Source organism: Phyllostomus discolor, chromosome 5 (assembly GCF_004126475.2).
Source record: "Phyllostomus discolor isolate MPI-MPIP mPhyDis1 chromosome 5, mPhyDis1.pri.v3, whole genome shotgun sequence".
NCBI classification, from domain to species: domain Eukaryota; kingdom Metazoa; phylum Chordata; class Mammalia; order Chiroptera; family Phyllostomidae; genus Phyllostomus; species Phyllostomus discolor.
The window spans coordinates 172,597,859-172,620,702 of NC_040907.2; the positions used below are offsets into that span (position 1 = coordinate 172,597,859).

Below are 22,844 nucleotides of genomic sequence, written 5' to 3' on the forward strand. Positions count from 1 at the left end.
TGCCCCTCCGGCTGCTCCACGCCGACCCGAACGCCGGGGATCACACACACACCGGGGGCCGCTCAGGTCCACACGCATTAGGGCGATTCCTTGCATGTGAGGAAAGAAAACAGTTTTCCTTGAGCGTGACGGGCGCCCGGCCTGCCGGGGGCGGAGGAGGGCCGACCTCCGCAGCCAGGCCGGCAGAATGCGGGCCGGATGCCGCACGCCAGTGGCCGCTCGCCGTCCCGGGGGGAGCGCTGCATAGTTGGGCCAGAATGCGGCTTTGTTTCCCGGTGAAAGCCACAGTGTCCCTCCTGCGGAGGAGGGACCCGCGATGCGGCCGCGGAACTCCGTCGGTGGCGGCCGGGGGAGAGTGGGTGCTTGTCCTTGGGGACCGCTCCAGGCCGGGGGGCATCTCTGTTCCGAGCTCAGGGATGGGGGCACCACCGTGCTCACCTTCCGTCGTGACCTCCGTGTTCAGTGGGGACACTCCTGGCGGCTCTGGGCAGCTCCCTGGGCTGGGGACAGCGAGAGGAAAGCCCGAAGTGGGGACCACTGTGTGGTCTCTGTGGGAAGGTGAAATGCCGTTTGTGTGGGCCAGGGGCCTCTAGAAAGTTCCATTTGAACACCGTTCACAAGAGGCATGCTGCGGATCTCGAGTGGACCGCTGGAAGGGGGGTCGGAGCTGGAGGGGAAGGTGCCCGTGAACCCTGTGTCCGTCACGGCGGCCTCCCCCGCGGCTCTCTCCCGGAAACTTCCAGGCTCCGCGAGGCAATCCCCGGAGCTGCTCCCCCCACTTCCTGTTCTTCTCACCCCCGACAACCCGACCCGCAAAACGCCCTTTCCTTCCTCCGTTAGCTGCGGTTGATCTTGCGTACTGATGAAGTCGCTTTGATTAATACGGGCACAGTGGACTGCCGGACTCGTCCCTTTGCCGCGAGTACAGAATCGATGGCAACTAGCATTTTAATTAACGGCAACAATTGTTATTTTTAGATTAAGAAGCACGATTTAAGTTGCCTTTCATTCTGGGTCCATGGGAGCAGTGAGCCTCCTGAATAATTACTTAATGCCCTGGCTCATCCGTTAGGTGGCCGTGGGGACTGTCACTTCACCCTGGGCCTCTGGGGCTGCTGCCATTGACAGCTGTGTGTAAGGACGGTCCCCAGGCAGCGCCGCACATGCACGGGTAGCAGCCTGCTCGCAGGCCCGGGGCCTCCAGTGAACTGCGGGGGCGTTTCACAGCAGCACCCTAGAAAACAACTCCTACAGACGGCGGTTTGCCGTCGGAGGTAAATCGTTTTCTTGGGGCTCAGTGAACATTCGTTAGACAGGAAGACATCTTTTGGAAAGATTCTGAGTCCAGTAACCGCAAGCATCTTGCAGCAACCAGCCCATCTGGAGGACCTTACGCAGCTCGACCCCCCAGTGGGGGGAGTAAAGCAGGCCTTGCTTTCCAGAAATGCTCCCCTCTCGGCCCCACTCACCCTCCTGGGGTGAGAAGAGCAGTTTCAGATCAAGTGTGATCAAGGCGCTGGCCCAGGTCGGCACGGAGGCACAGGGCCTGCAGATGAGGCAGTCCGTGGTGAGGTCACTGCCCCCTGAGCGAGTCCTCTTCCCCACCTTCTCTCCTGCCTCACGCAGTCAGTGGAGACATTCAGGTGGGTGCAGGTGTGGTCACCAGGGCCCCTTCGCACTGGTGCCGCGTCACACTTGGCCGTCAGCACCGGCCTCGGGGGCAGCTGAACGTCAGAGGCTCTTCTGGAAGGGGGGCGTGGTCCTCGGACATGCCTGTGCAGCGGCGGGTTTGGTCACTCTGTCACAGCACCGTGACGTGGTGTCATCCATCCAGCACGGGCAGGGCTCTGGCTGCCTGCCCTGGGCCAGGCACTGTCCTAAGCACATGGCTATGTCCCTCTGGCTTCACTAGAAAAGGACCTGGGCCCGTGTGTGTCATAAAACACCATCTCCGAGCAGGCGAGCCCACAGAAGCAGGCTGGGGGTCCAATGGTGCTTTGCCGGTCCCCGACTTTTCCACTAATGAGTAGTTTGTGTTTCAGTCCTTTCATTCCAGGCTGTACTGACCAGCAAACCCACAAGCAGTCGTGGACAGAAAGTAAAGTGGTCACCTTATACCCACGGGTTCCGTTTGTCTGCAAACTAGAAAAAGTTGTCGATGGGTGATGTCTGTCCAGAGACAGTCCCGATGCACTGTGACGGTCTCCCTGGGCACAGCGCCCACCCACCCTCCAGGCCGAGACCCCGGGGTCCCCCAGGGCGGGAAGGGGATCGGCCACCGCTGTCTTGGGCATCGCCTTGACTCAGTTTACTGCAGTCAAAGGGGGTGTGGCAGGGGGACAAGACAATAGCCAGCACCCAGGAGGCAGGAGAACAGGTTTGGGAGGTCCTGGGTGGGACCCCATTTGGGGGAAGAGTATGGCAAAGTGAGGCAGGCTTGGTCCCAGGTGTGTCCCTGAAAACGGGGCCGAGGGAGGGAGGGAGGGCTCGCAGAGGACCCGTGGGAAGTGGCAGACCTCCGGGAGGGTGTGGCCTGCTGGAAGCAAGGTCCCCTCCGACGGGCCGGCGGCCCCCGGGTGCCCTGGCTCTGAGGGAGGCCTCCGTGGGCACGCCGCGGCCGAGCAGAGACACCCCTCGTCACAGAGCGGCGGTGGCCTGTGGTCGGCAGTGCCAGGACACTGCCAGGAGCATCTGCCCCCTCCCTCGTGGGGGCCTGTCTGTGAGGGGACGCCCACGGTCTTTGCCGGGCAGCTGCCCGTGCGTGAGTCGTAGACGTCGCCCCCGGTGGACAAGTCTGGCTTGTCGCAGAGACCGGCGAGATGGCTGCTGGAGCCGACGGGTCCCTGTTCCAGCCCTGGCCACGCTGCTTTGGGAGCCCCTCCCGGCTTCAAGGTGGCACGCTGGCTGCAGGTGGGCGGAGTGAGATCCACCCCACTCCTGTCGTTCGGGGGGGGGTTCTCGCTCCCGGCAAGGAGGGGGGGTGTTCGGCAGCAACTCCCAGACCTTTTCGTGTGGTAGAAAGTGCTGGAATGAACAGCCTTGCCGGTACGTGAAAGGCGCACCAGGGAACTGCGGGGCCTGGTGGAGTGGGCTCGGTGAGTGCCTGCACCCCGGGGAGCCGGGGCGGGCTGCGCTCTCCCCCCGCCTGGAAGCAGGGAGCTTGACCGTAGCTGAGGGCCGTCCTCGCTGAGCCCCCCGTCTCCTGGCGCACTGTCTGTGACCAGCCACTGCTGTCTGCTCTCAGGTAGCGACTGTCCTGCCCTTCGGATCATCTGTCTGAACGCATCGTCCGCCGGGTCCTCGTCCTTGAGTGTCGCCAGGACTGGCCGAGAGCCACACTCCCTGCGATTCCAAGTGCCCTGACCGGTGGATCAGGACACCTTGGTGTCTTGTCTGGGGAGGTGGGAGTGTGAGAGAATGTGGCTGGGACAGCTTCGAGCTGACGGTCCCAGTCCAAGTGCACAGTGACCTGGACCTGGACTTGTGTGTGCTTGCTTTATAAAACGGTGCATGCAGACATTTTTAAAAATGTGAGTGTGCGTCCCAGCATTTCCTAGCCGCTGCTGCCCATTGCAAACAAAGGAGAGGCTATAGACTTGGTGCTTCAGGCCAAGGCCGTGTCTGGGGGCAGGGGGTGCGCTTTCTGATGTGGAAAGATTGCCCAGGCCTGCCCACCTCACAACATGACAAATCAGAAATAATGTTCATGTTCTCCCTAGGTGGAATGCACCGATGCATGGACTCTAAATGCTGTGGCCGTGCTTTGGTTTTTGCAAGGCTGGGGTGCACGCTAACACGGCCGGGTCCTTGCCTAGCCCCTGAGCCGTCTGGACGGAAGGATGCAGTGCAGCCACTTCCTGTGGAGCCACTGCCCACTGCCCACCCTCGAGCCTTGCCCCCTGCCCCCAGGGCGGACTTTCCCTGCTCCATGCCCTCACACCGCCTCTTCCCCAGGGTCCGGCTGGGCATCCTCCCGCTCTGGGCTCTGGGAGCTAGTGGTTGTACTTGGATGCTGGGGACAGACCCCTGTGGTCAGCACGTCCAGGCCTCTGGGAGCCCGGCCACTCCCACAGGCTCCCTGCTCCCCACAGGAAGTGCGTGGTCTGCCTGGGCCTTTCCAGGTCTTTCTGCCCTGCACACCACAGTGGGGCCCCTGCTAGAGTGAGGAGTTCCCCAGGGTCGGCGTCATCCTGAGCAGGATGTCCTTCATGGAACAGGAATTACAGTCCCACTGGGGAAAGGAGACGAAGGCCAGACAGACACATGTCCCTACAGTGTGGGCTGGATCCCCTGTGCAGTCCCCCAAGAGTGGTCTCAGCCACCCTGGGACACTGTCCGCTGATCCCCAGTGCCCACTGCCTCGCTTGGTGGGCCACTGGTCTGTTCTCAGTGTTCTCATCCTCTAAATGGGACTCGGTGAGCCTCCTGGGGCGGGCTGCGGGCTGCGGGCTGTGGGTCACAGGTGAGACCGTGTCACAGCCACTGAGGCTCTTGACTGACATCCATCCAGCGGCTCCTCTGCTGCCCCTGATAAGACCGGGGACCTTGCCCGTGGTGGCAGGACACTGTGCAGGCTCCTCAAGGACGCCCCACCCCCGCAGCGGAGCCGATGTGCCCTCGGGACCCAGCCCCCGGCCCCCACTTCCCCGTGCGCTCACACACCCCACTGTTCTCGCACACCCCACCGTTCACGGCGCTCTGTCTGCTCCGTCTGCAGCAGCGCCCGGGGCCGGAGGAAGTGCTGGCGTGACGAGGGCTGGCTTCGCAGGATATTCTGGTTGCTCGGTTTTCTCTCGGCTTCTGCGCTTAGCGGAGCTGCTGCTTGTGGTTTCGTGCTGACCCGTGCGCGCCCCGAGCCAAGGCAGTATGGGATCTATTTGTGGAGCCCGCCCTTGTGCGTGCCCCTGCCTCGGTGAAAAAGCAGAACGGGGTGTGGGGGAGGGAGAGGAGGGTCTGGGGGGGGTACATGATGGGGGCAGGGGACTCGGCTTGGGCTGATGAACACGCAATGTGGTGTACAGGCGACGTGTGACAGACTTGGACGCCTGAAACCTGGGTGATCTCGTTGACCAGTACCACCCCAATGCATTCAGTGAAAAAGACACAAAATAAAAATAAAACAGCACTAGTTCAAAGGTTAACGTAAAACCATTACTTGGGTGTGATTGGGGTGTCATCGATCACACTTGCCCATTCATGTAACCAGTGTTGACAGGGACCCCCCCAACCCTGGCTTCTAACATGACTGGGGTCCTCTTGGGCTGCAGCCCTGCCCCTGCCCGTGACACGCCCTGCCTGTCGTTGGGTCTGAGTGTAGGTGAGCATCACTCGGCCTGGGACAACAGGTCGTCTTCTGCATCCCTGCCAGTCCTCCCGAGGGAGTCAGGGTGCCGCCCCCTCCTGGCCTGTCCCCACGCCTGGCCCCGGGCAAACGCCGAGAGTTGCTGTCCCAGGTTCTTTTTTTTAATATTTAATTTAATTTAATTAATTAATTTATTTATCAATTGGAAAGGAGGGAGAAAGAGAGAGAGAGAGAGAGAGAGAAACATCCATGTGCGGTTGCTGGGGGCCATGGCCTGCAACCCAGGCATGTGCCCTGACTGGGAATCGAACCTGTGACACTTTGGTTCGAAGCCCGCTCTCAATCCACTGAGCTACGCCAGCCAGGGCGTCCCCAGGTTCTTTCTGGGAATCAGCTCTGCCTACGGAAAGCCGCTCTGCCTCCCCCGGTGACCCCCCAGCACCTGGCACCTTCCCGCCGTCGGCTGCCGCCGTGGGCCCCGCTGCACTCTGGGAACCCGTGACTCCGTGGGTTACTCCGCAGCTTCTCTGTAGATTCTTCAGAATTGTCTGTGTGGACAATCATGTCCCTTGAGAAAAAGGAAGTATTTTTTTTTCTTTCTGATTTACATGCCTTTTCTTCCTCGTCCTTGCCTTGTGCCATCGACTAGGACCTCCAGTGCGTGTTAAATGGGAGGCGAGAGGGGACACCCTTGCCCTGGCCCCCGTGCGGGGGTGTGCGGGGGGCGGGCAGGGGGCGTTCAGTCTTCCACCGTTGAGAATGCCGGGAGCTGTGGGTTTGCAGGATTTTAAAGTTCCTCCAGAACCAGATCGGTTGCTTCTGCTTCTTTTGCGCTGCCTCTGCCTCGCAGGGCAGCGGTCTGGTGAGCGCGGCCTGCTGTGATTGCGCAGTATGCGGGGTCCCTGTCGTCTCCGCTATAGAGTGCCCAGCCCGGCCACGCCTCAGGTCAGAGGTCGTCTGCTCCGGTGGGCGGCGCCGGGCCCTGCGTCCGCTATTTTAAGACGGTGACGGCCGATTCCGTTCTCTTGCAGCCCCAATGTGCAGTGACGGCCGAGAGTGTCCCCGGCCACAGGTAGATGCAGGCGGCGAGCCCTCCCGTGAGGCTGCCTTCCCGGCCACTCACACCGGAACCAGGGGCACCTCTGTCAGGTGAGGAACGGGGGGACGGAACGGGGTCCCTCCGGGCAGGGGGACAGGGCTTGTCCGCACGAGGGTGAAGTGCTGGCCCACGCCGCGTCGTGCGTGAACCTCAAAAACGCTATAGGTGCCGAGCATCCCAGGGCCCCCTTATATGAAATGCCCGGAACGGGCACATCCGTGGACAGCGAGTAGATTAGCAAGTGCCAGGGACCTGGGGTGGGGGGGCGAGGAGGGGCTGGGGGTGGCGGCAGGACCCGGGAGTCAATGAGCTAACGGGCACGGGGCTTCTCTTGAGTGACCAAGATGTTCTAGAAGGAGACCATGGTGGGGGTTGCAAAACTCACGACTGTGCTAAAGCCTAGTGAGTTGTGCGCCTTACACGGGGGACGTCCTGGTGCGTAAGTTCCATCTTGGCAAGACTGTCTTCAGAAGGACAGTCAAGTCAAATGAATGTGGAGTGAGCAAGCTGAGTGCTCACTGGCCGGGGTCGGGGCATCCCAAGCGGGAGAGAGAAGCTGAGTCTGGAGAAGCCGGGCTGGGGGGGCTGTGTTGGGGGAGGGGACAGTGTCAGAGGACAGGACAGTGTGGGCCCCGGACGGAGCAGCAGACTCACAGGGCGCCTTGGGGCGAGACACCCTGCGTTTCAGATCCGGGTCAGCCACCCCCCCCCACCACCATCAGCCGACAACCAGACAGCACAGGACAGTTCGGGGCAGGATACTTTGGGAAGCTGACGATTTCAGGAAAGAGCAGCTGCGGTCACGTAGATGAGAGGTCCTCGAGGAGACCCGGACAAGGAAGCGAAGTTGGCGCCTCCAGCCGGGGATGCCGAGGAAGAAGTGGCTAGAATCAGCAACTGAACCTATGACCCAGGAAACTAACTCTTTGTTTCTCTTTCTTTTTCAGACTATAGCCGGCATTTTCCCGGGGTGAGTACAGCATTTTTAAAAATTATGTCTGATGTGTAGCCAACTCTCTCAATAATGTGTGTGTGGGTGGGGGGCGGTTAGTTGTTAGAGCAGCATTACCTTCCAGAGACAGAGAAGGCCACGTGGTCAGCGTGTCCTGCCAGCATTGGAGGCTTGCACTTGCTCCAACAGGCTGGCGCCCCACTTCTGGCTGCTTTCCCCTGTGTGTGTGTGTGTGTGTGTGTGTGTGTTTAAAGCCTGGCTCAGCTGTCAGCCTCCTGGAACATTCTGTTGCAAACGTACTTCCCACCCGCCCTCCGTGCCCCGACTGGCCCCGACTTTTCAGGGCCCTCGCCTTGTCTCGGTGGCACACACACGTGGTGGGGACTCTTAGGGAGCCCGGCGGCACACGGCGGCATCCATGGTAGCGGCTCCTTTGATGATCGGCTGCGGGGAGGGCTGGGGAGAAGGCGTTTTCCCCGATTGTACTTTCGGTGAAAAAAGCAAAGCGTAGTCATCCCGTCATTTTCTGCCTCTCGAGGTTCTGGCCGCTGTGCATGGTCATGCCGTCCTATTATTTAGAGGGAGAAATGCCATGTCTTGGCTGTGTTCTACTTCATCAGCTTAATGGGGTCAATTCCCCAAAGGAGTTGAAACAAGAAAACCTTAGTGCTTTCGCAGTGGCCGCAGCCCGTGGGCAGGTGGCGCCCAGCCCAGCACCACGGAGGCACTCAGCTTTAGTGGGGGAACCAGCACGTGGGCCAGTGTGACGCTTTACGTCCAAGATGCGGCGCCTTGTTTGAAACACCTGGACTCTGCTCTGAACGACCCTAAGGTCTGTGGGCCCATATTTTGCCCCGATTGGCCTTCCTTGTGCAGGGCGGGGGTGGGGGTGCCCTCCCTGGCACCGTGTCCTCGGGGCACAAATGCTCACGGTTGTTCCGGGAGCGGTTCGGTGCGTTTTCGCCGCACGGACCACGCTGCTGTCCGGAAGGAAGGCCAAACACAGCCGACGGTGTATCATCAGGACGGAGAACAGGCAGGTCTCCGTGTGCCGGCTGCTAAGACGACTGTGTTGTCCCCTTTCTCTGTCACGCTGTCATGAGACGCTCTCCGTTCTGAACGGCATGCTCTCCTTGGGCAGGTGTCAACCGTGGGGTCAAAGTCAAGGGTCATCACCGGGGTGTCGGTCACGGGACAGAGACTCAGTGACAAGGGGCCTGCGGTCTCTGCTGCCTCCGATGCCTAGACGAGAGACATGGGCTCGCTCCCACGGGTGCGAGTGGGTCTGTTGGGGCCACCACGCTGGCATGAACTGTCGGAGGTTCGGGCCCCACAGACGTGTCTGCTTCCGAGATGCGGGGTCTCACCTTGGCTTCCTCGGCTCTCGGCTCAGCGCCGGCCCCTGCACGCCTGTCTTGCCGCCCGTCCTGTCCGGGATCGGTGGCCTCTCAGCCAGTGGACCGGCTGCCGTGAGTGGTCCCCAGCTCTCTCGGCTGCGACCCCGTGACCTGTGCTCTTGGGGCCTCCCAGCCCCCGCGTTGTCTAAATCCAGGGAGAGATTCAGAAGCTGTCCACCGTCCAAAGGTAACTGAGCGCTCTCGTCCGGGCTCCACTGCTAACCGCTGTTCCCACCAAAGGCACTTGGGAGCCCCAGCCGCTCGGGGCAGCGCCGCCCTGTCCTTGGGGGGGGCCCCCTTTGGCTCTGGGTCAGCAGGGCAGTCGACTTCTGCCTCAGGGGGCAGGGCGTCCCTGCAGTCAGAGTGCGTCTGCTCTCAGGATCTCCCTCCCTCTCGGAGACGGGGAAGCAAGGGGCCCTGGAAGACCCTGGAAGCGTGGACCCCCATCTGGTGTGCTGGTCGCCCGACCCGCTGTCCCCGTTGGGTGCCTGCCAGGAGTCAGGGTGGAGCGTCGGGGCGGTCTCCCAGCGCACGGTGGCGGCTTCCCGGCTAAACCTCTGAGGCGTGTCCCGGCGCGCTGGAGTGTCAGCTGACAGGAAAGAATCTATTTCACATTTGTGGGTTGGAGACGTGCTTTTCAGTCCGTGGGAACTAAATAAATAGCTGGGCCCAGGGAGGGCGGGAGAGAGGCGTCGTCCGTCAGTCCCCAGCCTCCGTCCGTCCACGAGGGGCGGGCCGGCTGCCGAGGGGCCCGGCAGGCACCTGCCCCACGAGCACGTGGGCTGCGGCCCCCCCCCACCCCCTTCTTCTCGTCTGTCACTCACATCCCGGGGTTACTGCAGCGTTGAAGTGAGGCGACCCAAAGGAAGCACTTACAGTTGTTATTAGTATCGTCACAAAATCATGGCAGTTGTTTTGAACTTCTTTTTTTTTTTTGTTAATTTGCTTTGCTGGAACTTTTTTTTTTTAAGATTTTATTTATTTATTTTTAGAGAGGGAAGGGAGGGAGGAAGAGAGAGAGAAACATCAATGTGCGGTTGCTGGGGGCCATGGCCTGCAACCCAGGCATGTGCCCTGACTGGGAATCGAACCTGCGATGCTTTGGTTCGCAGCCCGCGCTCAATCCACTGAGCTACACCAGCCAGGGCTGTTTTCAGCTTCCAAAGGAGGCATTTAGAGAGTCGCAAGGTGTGCGCCAGCACTGCCGTGGGTACCAGAAGGGCCTTCCCTTTCCAGCAATGATCCCTCATTTTCAGCAAATAATCCAACACTGTGTGAATCTGATTCTTAAACAAGAGAAAAGTCAAAATTGTTCCTGGTTAAACCGGATTGAGAGGAGTCTTTTCAGCTCAGCCACCCGTTCTCATAGTTTTCTTTTCTCCTTTTTTCCTTCTTATGGAAAAACAAGCCTGGGAAGGAACGCTACCGCTCTTACCGGTCGTCTGATATGAGTGGTGTCCCTTCGAGGGGGGACGCTGGCAACTGTGTGGGTCCCGGTCGCATAGCATTCCAATAACGCAGTGGAACTGCAGGATTGAGAATGTACGGAAGGCACGTAATTAAGGTTTAAACACTTGCCCCAGGCCCTGTGAGGTCCTGTACTGTCACACCAAAGGGCATCCCCAGTCGCCAAGACTAAGCGATACCATAACTTGACCGTTTCACTCTGGCTCGCGGAACCAGCAGAGGAGCGCCAGAAAACTAAACTCAGCGCCGATTTTAAATTCAACCGAGAATATCCACGCACCAGCCTCGTCCTCCGGAATATCCATGCTTCCGCCTCCATCCGTCTCGATGCACGTGACTTTCGTCCTCCAAGGCACCCTTCTTCCTTGGGGCTGGCCCGCTCGGCCAGCGTGTCAGGGGACAGAAAAGAAGGAGACGGCTCCCCGCTGCGGGCTGCGGTGAGCTCTGCCTGGGCAGGTGAGCCACCGCCGCCACCACGCTCACCGCCCCGGCCTGACTCCTGTCCGTGCTGACGGACCGGCCGCGCCGCGTGCCCCGTCCCGGCCCCGAGGCTGCAGGGAGTCACCGAGGACTCGAAAACTTCCCACGAGATCCGACTCCTGTTCCCTCCCCTCGCCCTGGTCTTGGGTTTTTGTTCGCACCCGTGGGCTCCGCAGGCTTCCCCCCCCCCCACCCCAAGCAGGAAGGGTTTTCCCCCGACAGAGACCTGCGTCGCTCGGAGACTCGGGGAGAAGCTGACGCCACGGGGAAGAAACGCCGCCTCCTGACCTGATGGCTCATCAGCCCAGCGGATCAGTCCCTCCCGCATTTCCATCCCCACCCCACCCCCCAGGAAAGTTCCAGCGTTCTTCCAAGAAGTGCCTCTTAAAGGAGTCTCTGCTCAGTGGGCGTCTGTCACGCAGCCAGGCCAGGTCTCCGGCGGTCACAGTTTCCGCTGGGAGGAACGGGAACCAGCTTTCCCATATAAACGCGCGCCACGTCCCGCGTGCCCGGCAGAGCCGGACGCCCCCGCTGGGAACCCGCGGCAGCGGGCGCTCGGGAACCATGGGTCCTCGCCAGCCGGGATGGCTCCCCGGCGCCGCCGGTCCAGAAGGAGGAGAGGTACAGGGAAGGGAGGGAGCTCAGAGGAGACCCTTTCTGGCCGAGTGGGACTTTTGTCATGGTTGCGTGTCATTAAAGCTCCCGAGGTGTTTAAACTGGGTTGTTAGAGAGTGTTGCCAGGAAGCCCTTGGGAAGGGATCCCTTGGCAGACAGCTTGGCCGACCAGCCCGGCCCGGCCCGGCCCCTGCAGGAAACCTGGGCGGGGGCTCAGGAAGCCCTCTGGGCCCAGCCCGGCCCAGCCGGGTGGTGCCTGCCCGAGAGGGGCTGTCGGCCGTGGGGCTGCCGGGAACCCCAGGGGTGGCCCACCTCGGAGGAAAACAACCCCCAGCCACGGCCGGCCCTGGGCTGGCTGCATGACACAGCAAAATCCCACCCATTTTCAGCTGGACACTTCCTCTTTTTGTCATCCAACCCACCCTCCTGATTTTCCTTAAGAGCAAGAGTTAAGGAAATGACATTTTAGTTCACAGCCACGTGTCAGGCAGTGGGAGGTGCCAGGGCAGGGCGGGGCGGAGCACCGAGCCGGTGGTGCTCAGGGGCTGTGTTTAGGGGGGCTCAAGGCGGGGCTGCGGTCCCCATGTGGGAGCCGATGGCCCTGTGTGGGAGCTGCCGGCCCTGGACTGCCCGAGGAGCAGCGTTGTTCACCCTGGGCGAGGGCGCGGGGCCTTCCCAGTGGGGGTCACGGAGTGACCCACTGAAGCCCGGAGTCAGGAGTGAGTTCCGGTGGCCAGTGGAAGGTCCGTGTGGTGGGCCAACCCCCGTGTGCTCTGGGGGCTCGCCCCCAGCTTCTGTCCCGTCCACTAGGGGGCGTCCCCGTGGGCATCAGGGCTTGGAGCTGCAGGAGATTAGATGCATTGGGTTTAAGAACCGCCAATCTGAAGTGACTTTTAAAAGCCGCTTATTATGACGCAGAGTTGAGCATGAAGTGTTTGAAATGTGGGAACAGCGATTTCTGCGGCACGCCGAACAGAAACCCGCCGTGCAATGGAGTCTCCGAGTCGCTTTTCTTCTCGTTTTGAACAGAAGGGAGAACAGGCAAAAGGCAAAACTTGCTTTTTTGTTATTTTATGCGGGGGCCGAATGAATTCGAAGGACTTCAAAACAACGTGTTGACAGTATTTAACTGATGTCCAGCAACTCTACCGAGACCAATCTGTTATCTGGAAGGGTGCCATTCTGGGTTCGGGTGCTACACTGTACTTTTTAAAAGCTGCCATGTTCCTCTGTTGCCACAGGAAAATTAATTTTTTAAAGACTTTATTTATTTTTAGAGAGGGGAGGGAGGGGGGGGGGGAGAGAGAGAGAGAGAGAGAGAGAGAGAGACATCAATGTGCGGTTGCTGGGGGTCATGGCCTGCAACCCAGGCATGTACCCTGACTGGGAATCCAACCTGTGGCACTTTGGTTTGCAGCCTGAGCTCAATCCACTGAGCTACACCAGCCAGGGCTGAAAAATTAATTTTTTAAAAATGTCATGTTGGTGGAAGTGTTTAGTCACAAAAAACCCCCCAGGACTTGCTGTATTTCCTACTCTGCCAGAGAACCTCAATGCCTCCTGCTGACAACCAATCGCGTTTCCGATCCGGCACATGCAGGCAAAGCGCCCGACAGCTGACACAGAGGCTCAAGGCCAGGGTCTCCTCTGGGCCTCAGAGGTGCCTGGAGACAGTCTAGGGGCGTGTTCCCGCGTTCTCACGTTCTCACTCGCACTTGGCACGGTGGGCGCGGCCGGTCAAGGCTGCAGTGTTTTCTGCGCTCCAAAGCACAGTGTCACTGCCACCAAAGGGGAGGGAGGGACATGCCGGCCAAGAAAAAATAAAATTTTCCATCCTGAAAAATATTATTTTGCAGTTATTCACGAGCAGAGCACGTTTATAAATAGCACATCCCATGGGCTCTGCACAGTTTGCTGGTAGATAATTACATTTTGGAACAATTTTCTGATCACTGGAGTTGATCTTGGCCAGAGCTCCCTACTATTTCCGCACGCTATCTGCTGACCAAATCCAGTTTCTAATCTCGTTTCACACACTCGCCGGTTTCCTCTCGACTGCCTGCCGAGGCCCGAGGTCTGTCCATTCGCCCGCCCGGCGCTGACCCCCGGCAGGCTCGGGGCTGTGCAAGCTACTGACAAAGGAGGTCGGAGATCTCAGTTGCGATTGTGGCTTTTTGCACAGGAGCCTAGAAACAGGTGGACAGAAATAGAGTTTAGTTCTGGAAAGCTGAGTGACTGGACGTGTCCCGAGTCGCACCGTCTTTGTCTAAACAGTCAGAGGCGGGGGAGACGTTTGTCATGTTCTCTTTAAGGCATGGAGACCCTGGGCGACGCTGCTCTGGGTTTTGAGCCAACAGCAGACACGTCCCCGAAGCAGCCGCTGCTCCGTGTCACGCGTGCCTGGAGCCACACGCCTCTGTCGCCCTCCCTTCTGCCAGGCGGTTTGTCTGTCCCGTGTGTTTTACAATCTCCACTTTGGCACTCTGTCTCCCTGCCTCTCGGTTGGATTTGCTCCCCCCACGCCCCCCGCCTTCCAGAGGAGGCAGGGACACAGGAGGAGGGTTTCACTAGTGGACACAGACTCTGAAAAGCGGTCTCACCCTGTCCACGGTGTTGCTCCCGTGCAGGGCGTGAGAACTGGGACCACGTGCGCCTTGGCATTGACGTGCAAGCAGAAGGGGCAGCTGCTAAAGCTCAGTACCTTGCGTGCCGCTCTGGGATCCGTTCCGTCTGGGGGCTCTGGGGAGCCATGGAAGCCCCCAGGGCACCCCTGCGCCGCGGCTCTCAGCAGAGGACAGCCTGGGGAGTGAGCGTGGCCGGGACCAAGGTGGGGCCCGAAGCGCCCCGTGCAGGAGCAGAAGCAGAAGCATCACTGTTTCCAAGAGCCGCGTCTGGCCCCCCTCCAGGGCGAGGCCGCCAGTGACATTCTGTGGTGCTGCTTCCCGTTGTGGGCGGATTTATTTAATTTTTAATGAGTGATTCACTACCCAGAGCTGCATGTTTTTCTTCTCTTGAGCTGAGGATTAAGTCATGTTTCCTTTAAGAAATTATTTCCGATACAACCTGAGCCCCGTGGTCCTCTGAGAGTTTGGGGCAAGGGGACGTGGTAACGTCCCCAGGCTCTTACGAAACAGCGGTGACGATGTCATCCTGTGGCCCTGGCGTCCCCGCTGGAGGGGACGGGGCCTCGGTAAACACTCACACACGTTTCTTTCTCTGAGGATGTTTCTGGAAATTGTCTTTCATGCTCCAGCAAACCCATTCCACTTGGGAAGCCACGTAACACAATTTCCACGTGGTGTTTGTCACGCTTCCTCCCTGTCCTCTATGTGGACTGCTGGTGGCGTCCGCCCGCCCAGCGGGGGTCTGGTCACCCCTTCTGGCCCATGACCTCGTTGGACAGCAGCTCTGGGGGGCGTCTTGGTCACAGCAGCTCTCAGCCCGTCTTGGGCTCATTCCCGCTCCTACCCGCCTTGACCCCAGAGGCGGGAGGGCTGAGCTGGCATCTGTACAGCGACCCCTCCCTCCGCTGGCCCTGCGCACAGACCGGTGAGCTAGGCATGTGCCCTCCAGCCTCATGCCCTCCCTTGGGCACCGGGGACCCAGCGTCGGGTCTGCAGGTGCTGCCCAGGAAGACGGGCTGCGTGCAGTGGCCGAAAAGGTCCAGGGGGCAGGAAGGCGGTACTAATCGGAGACAAACAGGGGGTGACGTGGGGGGCGGTGGGCAGGCGGACCGCTCAGTGGGCTCAGTCTGGTGGGAGCAACGGCGCCAGGGAAGGAGCGGGGTGGGGGGGGCACTCAGCTGTCAGGAGGCCCGGCATCCGGCCTCGCCGGCCTCGTGGCTTCAGTCAGGCCACCCGCCCCCTCAGGAGTCACCCACCACTTCAGAGCTCCGGAATTCTGTCCGTCCGGGATGGGGGCCCCAGCAGAGACTGGAGGGTTCCAGTACAGAACCAACAGCCCAGAGAGCCATCTGGGATGGAGGCGAGGACCCTAGGAAGTACCGGGGTGGCAGACGGTACTTCTGGGGTGGGGGGAAAGGTGCTTTGCAACATCTGAGGCCCGGGCTGTGCTTTTTGGGGCGGGGCTTCCCCGGGGAGGAGACACCCCTGCTCAGGACGCTGCTCCCCAGTGCCCGGGGCCTGGAGAGGCTCAGGAAGGCCCAGCCGCTCTGAGGGCCAAGCCACAGGCCTGGACTGGCAGCCTTGACTGCTTGGTCTGCTGATGGGCCCCCGGCAGAAGCCGGAGTTTGGGTGCAGAGCCTGGACTCCAAGCGCCTCCTCTGGAAACTCGGGCCCCTGGTCAGAAACCCAAGTACCAAATCCGGGCATTCTGAGGATGGTGCAGAAGGGGGTCTTCGTTATTCACCGGCACGTGCGAACCCCTGTCTGAAATTCCTCTCGAAGATTTAAAAAAAAAAAAAAACAGAAAAAAGCGTAACCCTTATTTCATCCAGGCTACAGCTCATCTTATGAAAATTTGGTACATTCTAACAGCCTGCCTGTGGACAACAGCAAATGTGAAATTGTCCCGGTCAAAGGGCTAGTGGCCTGGTGCACCCAGAGGAGCCGACGACGGAGGAAATGGGCTTCTAGAAGCTTCTGAACTGGTCATAGATTCTGGGACAGGCAGGAGACCCAGGCTGTACGAGGTCTTGGCAGTCTAGGCTGTGGAAACCTAGAAACCTAAGTCTCCGAGATCCGCAGTGAAGGGCCTCGTTCAAGGGCGTGGTTAGAAGAGCAGCAGATACTCTCACCTTGGGGAATGGGAAGCCGACCCCCAGAACGGCCGGTGAGGCAGCGCTATCCGCGCAGCTGCAGGAAGGCGAACTCTATCCCAAATCCCATTTCCTGTTTCCTCTGTGACTTACGTGGCGGGTGACACATGACTTGAGATAAGTGAACGGTGAGATTGCTGCAGAGGGGGCGAGGGCAGTCTGTGTGACTCGGCTCCCTGCCCGCCTGTGACGTGGGGCGTGTTGGCTCCCAGGAGGACAGCGGTTGTCCCCACTGTGTGTGAGTCCCCAGGGGCCTCCGCACCGGGGCTCAGGATTCCGGCGCGGCTGAGCGAAGGGTGGATGAATGGACCGGCGGGAGGGTGGGGGAAGCGGGAGAAGGCTGTGAGCGGGCGAGAGTGGTGTGTCTCTCCGTCCCCGGCGCCCGGGGCAGCACTTAGCACGACCTGGGCCCCTGACAGAAGAGCCTGCTTCTCTCCTCGAAAACATCAGGGACAAAAGCTTTGTCCTTTCTTCTGTGGCCTCTCTCCAGACTACCGTGGTGGGGTTTTTAACCTTCTGTTTAATGTCGTGCTCCCTGGGGCCCAGGGCCACTCTCAGACAGTGAGGCCCCACAGATGCTGGGATGCCACCCTGTGGGTGGAGTGTGCTATCAGGGACCCCCAGGAGGTGGGCAGTCCAGACCCCGCCCTGGAAGGTGGCAGGAGGAGGCAGCTGCAGGGGGCAGCACCAGGCTCCAAGCCGCCCCCATGGCACACCGGGCCCTTGTCCCATCGGTCCGCGCTCACAGAACAGGAACTCGGAGATGAGTGATTTGGCACCTCTCTCAGGGTGGACAGCGGCTGCAGGGCACGGAGCCCATGCACTGAGCTGTGCTCACGCCCTGCAAGTGTCCCTGGCCTGAGAAATGGGGGTCCGAGCCCTGGACTGTCACCGTGGTTTTGCAACGAGGGACTTCTTTTCCGCAGAAACGCGATCCCTTGTGAGCGAGAGCTTTAGTTCCCCCTGGTGCCACCATTGCTGCGTAGAAAGGTCTTCTGTCCTTTTCATCCTGAGTGGCCGTATTTACCCGCTCTCTGGCTCACCGGCCTGTGGGCCTGGGTTGTAGGTTTGGCCGCCAGTCAGGGTGCATGTGAGAGACAGCTGATGGAAGTTTCTCCCTCATATCCTTGTTTCTCTCCCTCTGTTTTGCCCTTCCCCTCTCTCTAAAAATAAATAAATAATTTAAAAAAATACATGTTCCATTTCCAGACACGGAATGTCAATGCTAGCAGGTGGCGTGGGTGGGCGGGCACAGCCCTGAGCTTTTGGGCCACCATCTGAACGGGGTGGAGCCGTTTCTCTCCCTTCTGCAGGGCAGGAGGTCAGGTCACGGTGGCCACCTCCGGGAAGGCAGGGCTGGAGCGGGGGCGTGGGCGTGGCCGCCAGCAGACCCGGTCCAAACGCCTGCCCCGCCCTCAGTGGACCGCCTGACAACCAGTAAATCACGTACCTGCCAGAGCCTCTGTACGGATGACTTAGCTGGGTCCCAGGGGCCCCTAACTTCCTGGGGGGCTCGGACCCAGAGCAGCAGCGCAGAAGCCCCCGGCTGGCCCTCCGCCGACGGCCCCGAGCCCGCTGGCTGGTTTGGAACTGGACTGTCTGCCGGTCTTTCTGTGGTCTCACAGACAGCTGCGTGCGGTAGATGGCTATACACACCTGTGTGAAGACCGTGTTCTCCAGCGAGGCTGCAAGAGTTGGCTCGTTCTCCTGGGTGGCGTAACGGGGCACCCGACGCAAGCATCGCTCGGAGCGGCGGCGCCTTTGCTGAGCATCGAAGGGAAATGGTCAGGTCGGGAACCTCATCGTCCTTACGGCCTTGTTTAGCTTGTTTAGCGCTCGGCCATGTTTACACTCAGGCCACACCCGCTGGACGGAACCCCCGCCACCTTGAACTGAGCGGATCCGGCCTCTGCTTCCAACGCTTCCAAAAACAGGCGCTTTCTCGGCGAGTTCGGCAAGCCGTCCGCCCCACCTGCCCTGTCCCGGCGGCCTGCATGCTGAGGAAGAGTCCAGCGTCTCCTGAAGAGCTCGTCACGGGCGTCAGGTTGCCAGGACCTGTTGTGCTCACTGCTCGTCCCCGGGTGCTGTCACCTCGTCTGTTTTTCCCAGCGCGGACGTGGAGTGGTGGGTGACGTCTGAGTGTTTGGGAGGGAGGAGTGCAGTGCCGCGAGCGTCCGTTGCTTGGCAACAGAAAACTTCACCTACGTTCCGCCAAAGGCAGTTCAGTGGGCTACCAACACCCATTTGCGTGATAGGGCGTACAGGGGAAGGATCTCAGAACCTGCCCTGTTAAAACTGTTCCTTCCACAACAGAAGACGAAGAGAGGATTTGGGGCAGGGCCGGCTTCGTGGGGCCCTGACCTGCCCCGCAGCCTCCAGCTCTGGGTCATGACTTGTTCCAGTGACTCGGGACCCCAACCATGCGGGCTCCGGCTTAAGCGTCTCCTTCAGCATGTACACCTGAGGTGTCCCTGTTTTCTAGCTGTGGCACGTGAGCCTGGAGCCCCGACCAGTGGATTCCCATCCGTCCACCCTCTGGCTCGTCTCACGCCAGCTGCTGAGCTCCGAAACGCGTCTTCCCAGGGGCGGGGTGCAGAGAGGTGCAGAGGCGGCCCCAGCCACACGCCCGCAGGCTCTGTGCTCGCAGATACGGGGCTGCTGGGCCCTGCCTCAGGGATCCTGTGAATGTCACGGCCCTCGCTTCTGTAGGACGTGGGTGTCCTGAGAAGTGTGCCTATTCATGGTGGCAGCCCTGGCGTCTGCGGCCCCCACGGCATTCCTCCCTCTGTGGAGAAAGTCCTCCTTCTGTTGCTAAAACAACAAACCTTCTTATCTTTGAGCCTGGCCAGTCCTCCCAGTGTTGTTGTAAAAAAAAAAAAAGAAAGAAAAAAGAAAAAAGAAAACAACAAAGAAAGCCAAGACCAAATATGGGGACGGAGAGATCAGAGTGTTACAGATCCGGTGTCTCAGAATCAGGTTAACTCAGTGAACTTGGGCCAAACTTGGATCTAACATTCTCCTTGAAGTTTGAAGCTTAAGTCAGTTACCCTCCTGTTCCAAACGGCGGCCTCTGAAGTTCAACCCAGGTGGCCAGTCCCCTTTTGACCGACACCATCTTACCGGGAGGCCCAGCCAGCTCTCCAGACCTACACCGTGGGAGCCGAGGGGCCTGCCGCCTGCTGGCGCGAGTGTGCTTGGAAGGCGGAGCCGTGGGGCCCCGGTGCTCCACCGGAGGAGGCTCCTGTCTTCCGCTTCTCGGTGCCTTTCCCTGGCCCCGCCCCCCATGCCGGCTGTGAAGTGAGGACACGGTCCCACCACTGGGCTCCCAGGGCCCAGACCTCAGAGCACCCGCATCGGAGATCAGGGCGAGTTCAACACTTGAAAAGTCCGTCCCTTAGCCAACCAGGGCTTGAAGACTAGAAAGTCCCAACGAACAGCGTCTGTCTGGTGTGTTTAAGCCAGACCCCCCACGTTAGAGACCTCGGGCGTCAGCACGTGTGTCTGTGTGCGTGGGCACTACTTACTTACCAATAAAAAGCAAGACTGTTGCTTCAAACACGAGGATCAGTTCCTGCGGACGCCCAACGATGAAAATGTTTAGCTCCTCACTGGCAGGCACACTACTTCTGGGTTTAGTGAAAAACCTTTCCCAAGACCCGGGGCGAGAAACCTCCCCTTAAATCAATGCAGGGAAATAAACGAAGGTATTCTGAGATGCCTGTTCCCGTGTTCCACCCCCTGCACGCTCACGGGGTCCCGCACGACGCACCCATCCCCGGCCGACCATCACCACTGGGGGACGGAGCTGCGAGTTCCCCGAGTCTGGCACGGCCTGCTGTTTGTTTTCTGGAAACCAACGCTCGGATGTAAGCGAGCGCTGTGGCTGCGGTGGGACCCGGCGGAACGCACAGCGGCCGTGCGGGAGCGTCGCCATGGCAACCAGCGGAAATAACGGCCCCCTTTGGGAATGAGCCGGAGTGCGGCTGTCTGCAGCCGAGACGGTTTGCGCCGATCGTGTCGGAGACCCCTCGTCCGCGGGAAGTGAACGAGAAGCGGCACTTTCAGATAATGAGTGGATGTGGGATCACCTAAGTCAGTGAGGAAGGGGAGCCGGCAACGGGAGAAGCTGATGAGGTCAAACCACTGGGGGGCACCGGTCCTTGGCTGCTCGGAGCCGGTCAGCGGCCCCGCCTCCCTGGAGGCCTCACCAGGCTGTGGCCAGAGTGTCCTTCCTCCGAGGCGGAAATAATGGGCAAGAAAATGCCCTGAGAGCCCCGGAGCTCAGTTCCTGGCACAAAGAAAGTGCTCAGTGACCTGCACTTCAGGTTCTCGGGACGACAGGACAGGGGGAGCCTGGGGCTGGCCCTGGGGATGGTCATGGTGCTGAACGAGCACTCGGAAAGGGAGACTTCGCAGCCAGCCGTGTGGCAGGCACCGTGGGCGGCCTGGTGCCCGCGGGCCGGGGCTCCTTCTGTAGGACCGAGGCCACGGGCTTGCCCGGGCCACTGACTGCGTGCACTGGGTCGGGAAATTCTTGCACAGCTGCCACATTGCCGGGACCGGGTGCAGCCCCTAGAATGTGAAATACAGAAGCTGTCAGAGGCCTTCCGCTCCGTCGCCAGGGGAAGGAGAACTTGGTGAGCACAGGCAGCCACCGAGCACCAGGTTTTGGGTAGCAGACTTGAGCCTACAAAACTTGAGCGTGCATTTCCCTTTTTATTTTAGGAAGCGCTGTCAAAACAAAACAAAACAAAACAAAAAACCCCAGATATTTTTTGATGTGAGACATTCACTCTGCAAAGCAGCATCGTGCCAGAAATAGAATTGTTCTTTCCGCCCAGCAGAAAGTGCTAGAATAAAAGAGTTTTATCTTAAACCCCATTTGGGGACAGGCACTAATAATAGATATCCTTCACATTTTTTTTTAAAATTTAGGTTGCATTTCCATTCCGCTTTGCTTGAAAACACCCTTCAGAAAGCATAACGTTAGCAGTCACTTGTATTTGAAGACGAGACGCAGCGTGTGGGGCAGTCGGGGTTGGGGGTGCCCTTGCAGGTGCTGGGTCAGCTCCCTCACTGTCTTCCTCCTTCCTGGGTGCAGGGCACCCGGTCCCGATGGCCCTGCCAGGGTGCAGACTGCCGCGGTCAGGCACCCACGCACGCATCTCCCAGGATGTCATGCCTCCTTCCTCACTGATTTATTTGAAACTTAGAGTCACTCCACCTCCACGAATCACAAATTTGCTTCCGAGTACGTGTTCAGCTGGAGAGGAGCGACCTCGCCTATCACTTGCTCCTGCTGGGTGCTTGGCTCTGGTGTGCGATGGCTTCGCGTGGGAGCCGGCAGCTGCTAGTCTGGGGAGGAGAGTCACGCGGCAAGTGGCCGCGTAAATAATGCATCGCCTGTCGCCGTGGCGGCCAACTTGGAAATGCCCGTAGCATCAGCCAGCGGGTCTCCCTCCCGTGCTGCAGACATGGGTTGGAGCGACATGATCCCCTAGGGCTCCCCGGGAAGCGCTTCTCTGTAAGTACCCACGGATGCGGAATGCAGGTAGGAAGGGGGCTCTCTGGAATGTTCCTGCTGCCTCTGGTTTTGGTTGTGAGAAAAATGCGTTTTTCCAACAGCTTTTCACATGGGGTATCTGACGTCGCTCCTCCCCGAGAATGCAGGGGTGTCACGGCGGACCGGTTCTTTGTCAGGTTCGCGTGCGAGCTCACACTACCGGCTGCTAACATCCCTCGGCGGGTCAGCCGTTGTGTGCGAACGCCTGCCGCTGGTTTTGTGCCTGCCTCGCCAGCGCATGGCTGTCCAACACATGCGCACCTTCCCTTCCCCTTAGGGTGCCGTGACTGAGCGTTCTTTAATCAGAGAGAGCGTGCTCGAAATTTTGGGCGTGCCTCTCTCAACCCAGCTGAAAATGATGAAGGCATTTTAGGAAATATTTGACGGGAAAGCTGACGAAGCAGGCGTCTCAAACACCACACCAGCTCACAGGAGGGAGAGGTCTTCTCTCTGCGGTTCTGTTCTTTCTTTCTTTCTCCAGCACGCTGCCGGGGTCGGAGGCTGCGCCGCACCGGCCAGCCCGTGTCCTCCCAGAGAAGGTGTTTGGTCGCGCTCACGTTGCCGTTCCCTGGCCGACGCTGCCGGGTGGGTGAACTCGGGCACAGCGAACTCGCCTATTCATTATTTTGGGGGCCTATGACGAGAAGAATATGAGCTTGCACTGGAGAGGCGGCTCGCTGAGCCTGTGCACCTCAGAACGTGCGTCTTTCCAGGAAAGGGGGGGCCCCGCAAGCCGTCCACTCCGGGACGCCTGCCACTTGCCCCGGCATTCCCACAGGTGCCCCCAGCTCCCTCGGGTCCCTGCCCCCACGGGCTCCACAGGGTCCAAACACGTCCTGGCTCAGGCGGTGCCGGTGCCCGGGCACAGGAAGCTGTGCGCCAGGACGGCTGCTCCTCACTCCGAGCCCGGCGGGAGGGGCGATGCGCACGGGGCCCCGTAGGACGTCCCAGACGGGAGCCGGAGCTCGCTTTCAGTGTCTGCTCTGCCGCGTCTTCACCGAAAGACAACGTTCGTGTTAGTTGATGATTGCCCGTGTGGAAGAAAACCTTCAGCGTCTTTTGCCTGCGATGTGAAAGGACTTCCGTGGCCTTCCAGTTAACATGCGCCCCGTTGTTCTTTGTTAAAGGGAAGTGTGCGTGTACCTCCTGTGTGCACCGTGTGTGCTACCGTATGTGTGTGCTGCGTGTGTAC

General features: G+C 59.9%; 1 protein-coding gene across 1 annotated transcript in view; it reads left to right on the forward strand.

Annotated features, from left to right (window-relative positions):
* PTPRE (protein tyrosine phosphatase receptor type E) overlaps positions 1-22,844 on the forward strand; it is a 113,711-nt gene that overhangs the window by 40,750 nt on the left and 50,117 nt on the right. Inside the window, exons 2-3 of the mRNA XM_028512362.2 lie at positions 6,334-6,451; positions 7,349-7,371. The gene's annotated coding sequence lies outside the window, so the exon portion shown is untranslated. The remainder of the gene's footprint in view (positions 1-6,333; positions 6,452-7,348; positions 7,372-22,844) is intronic.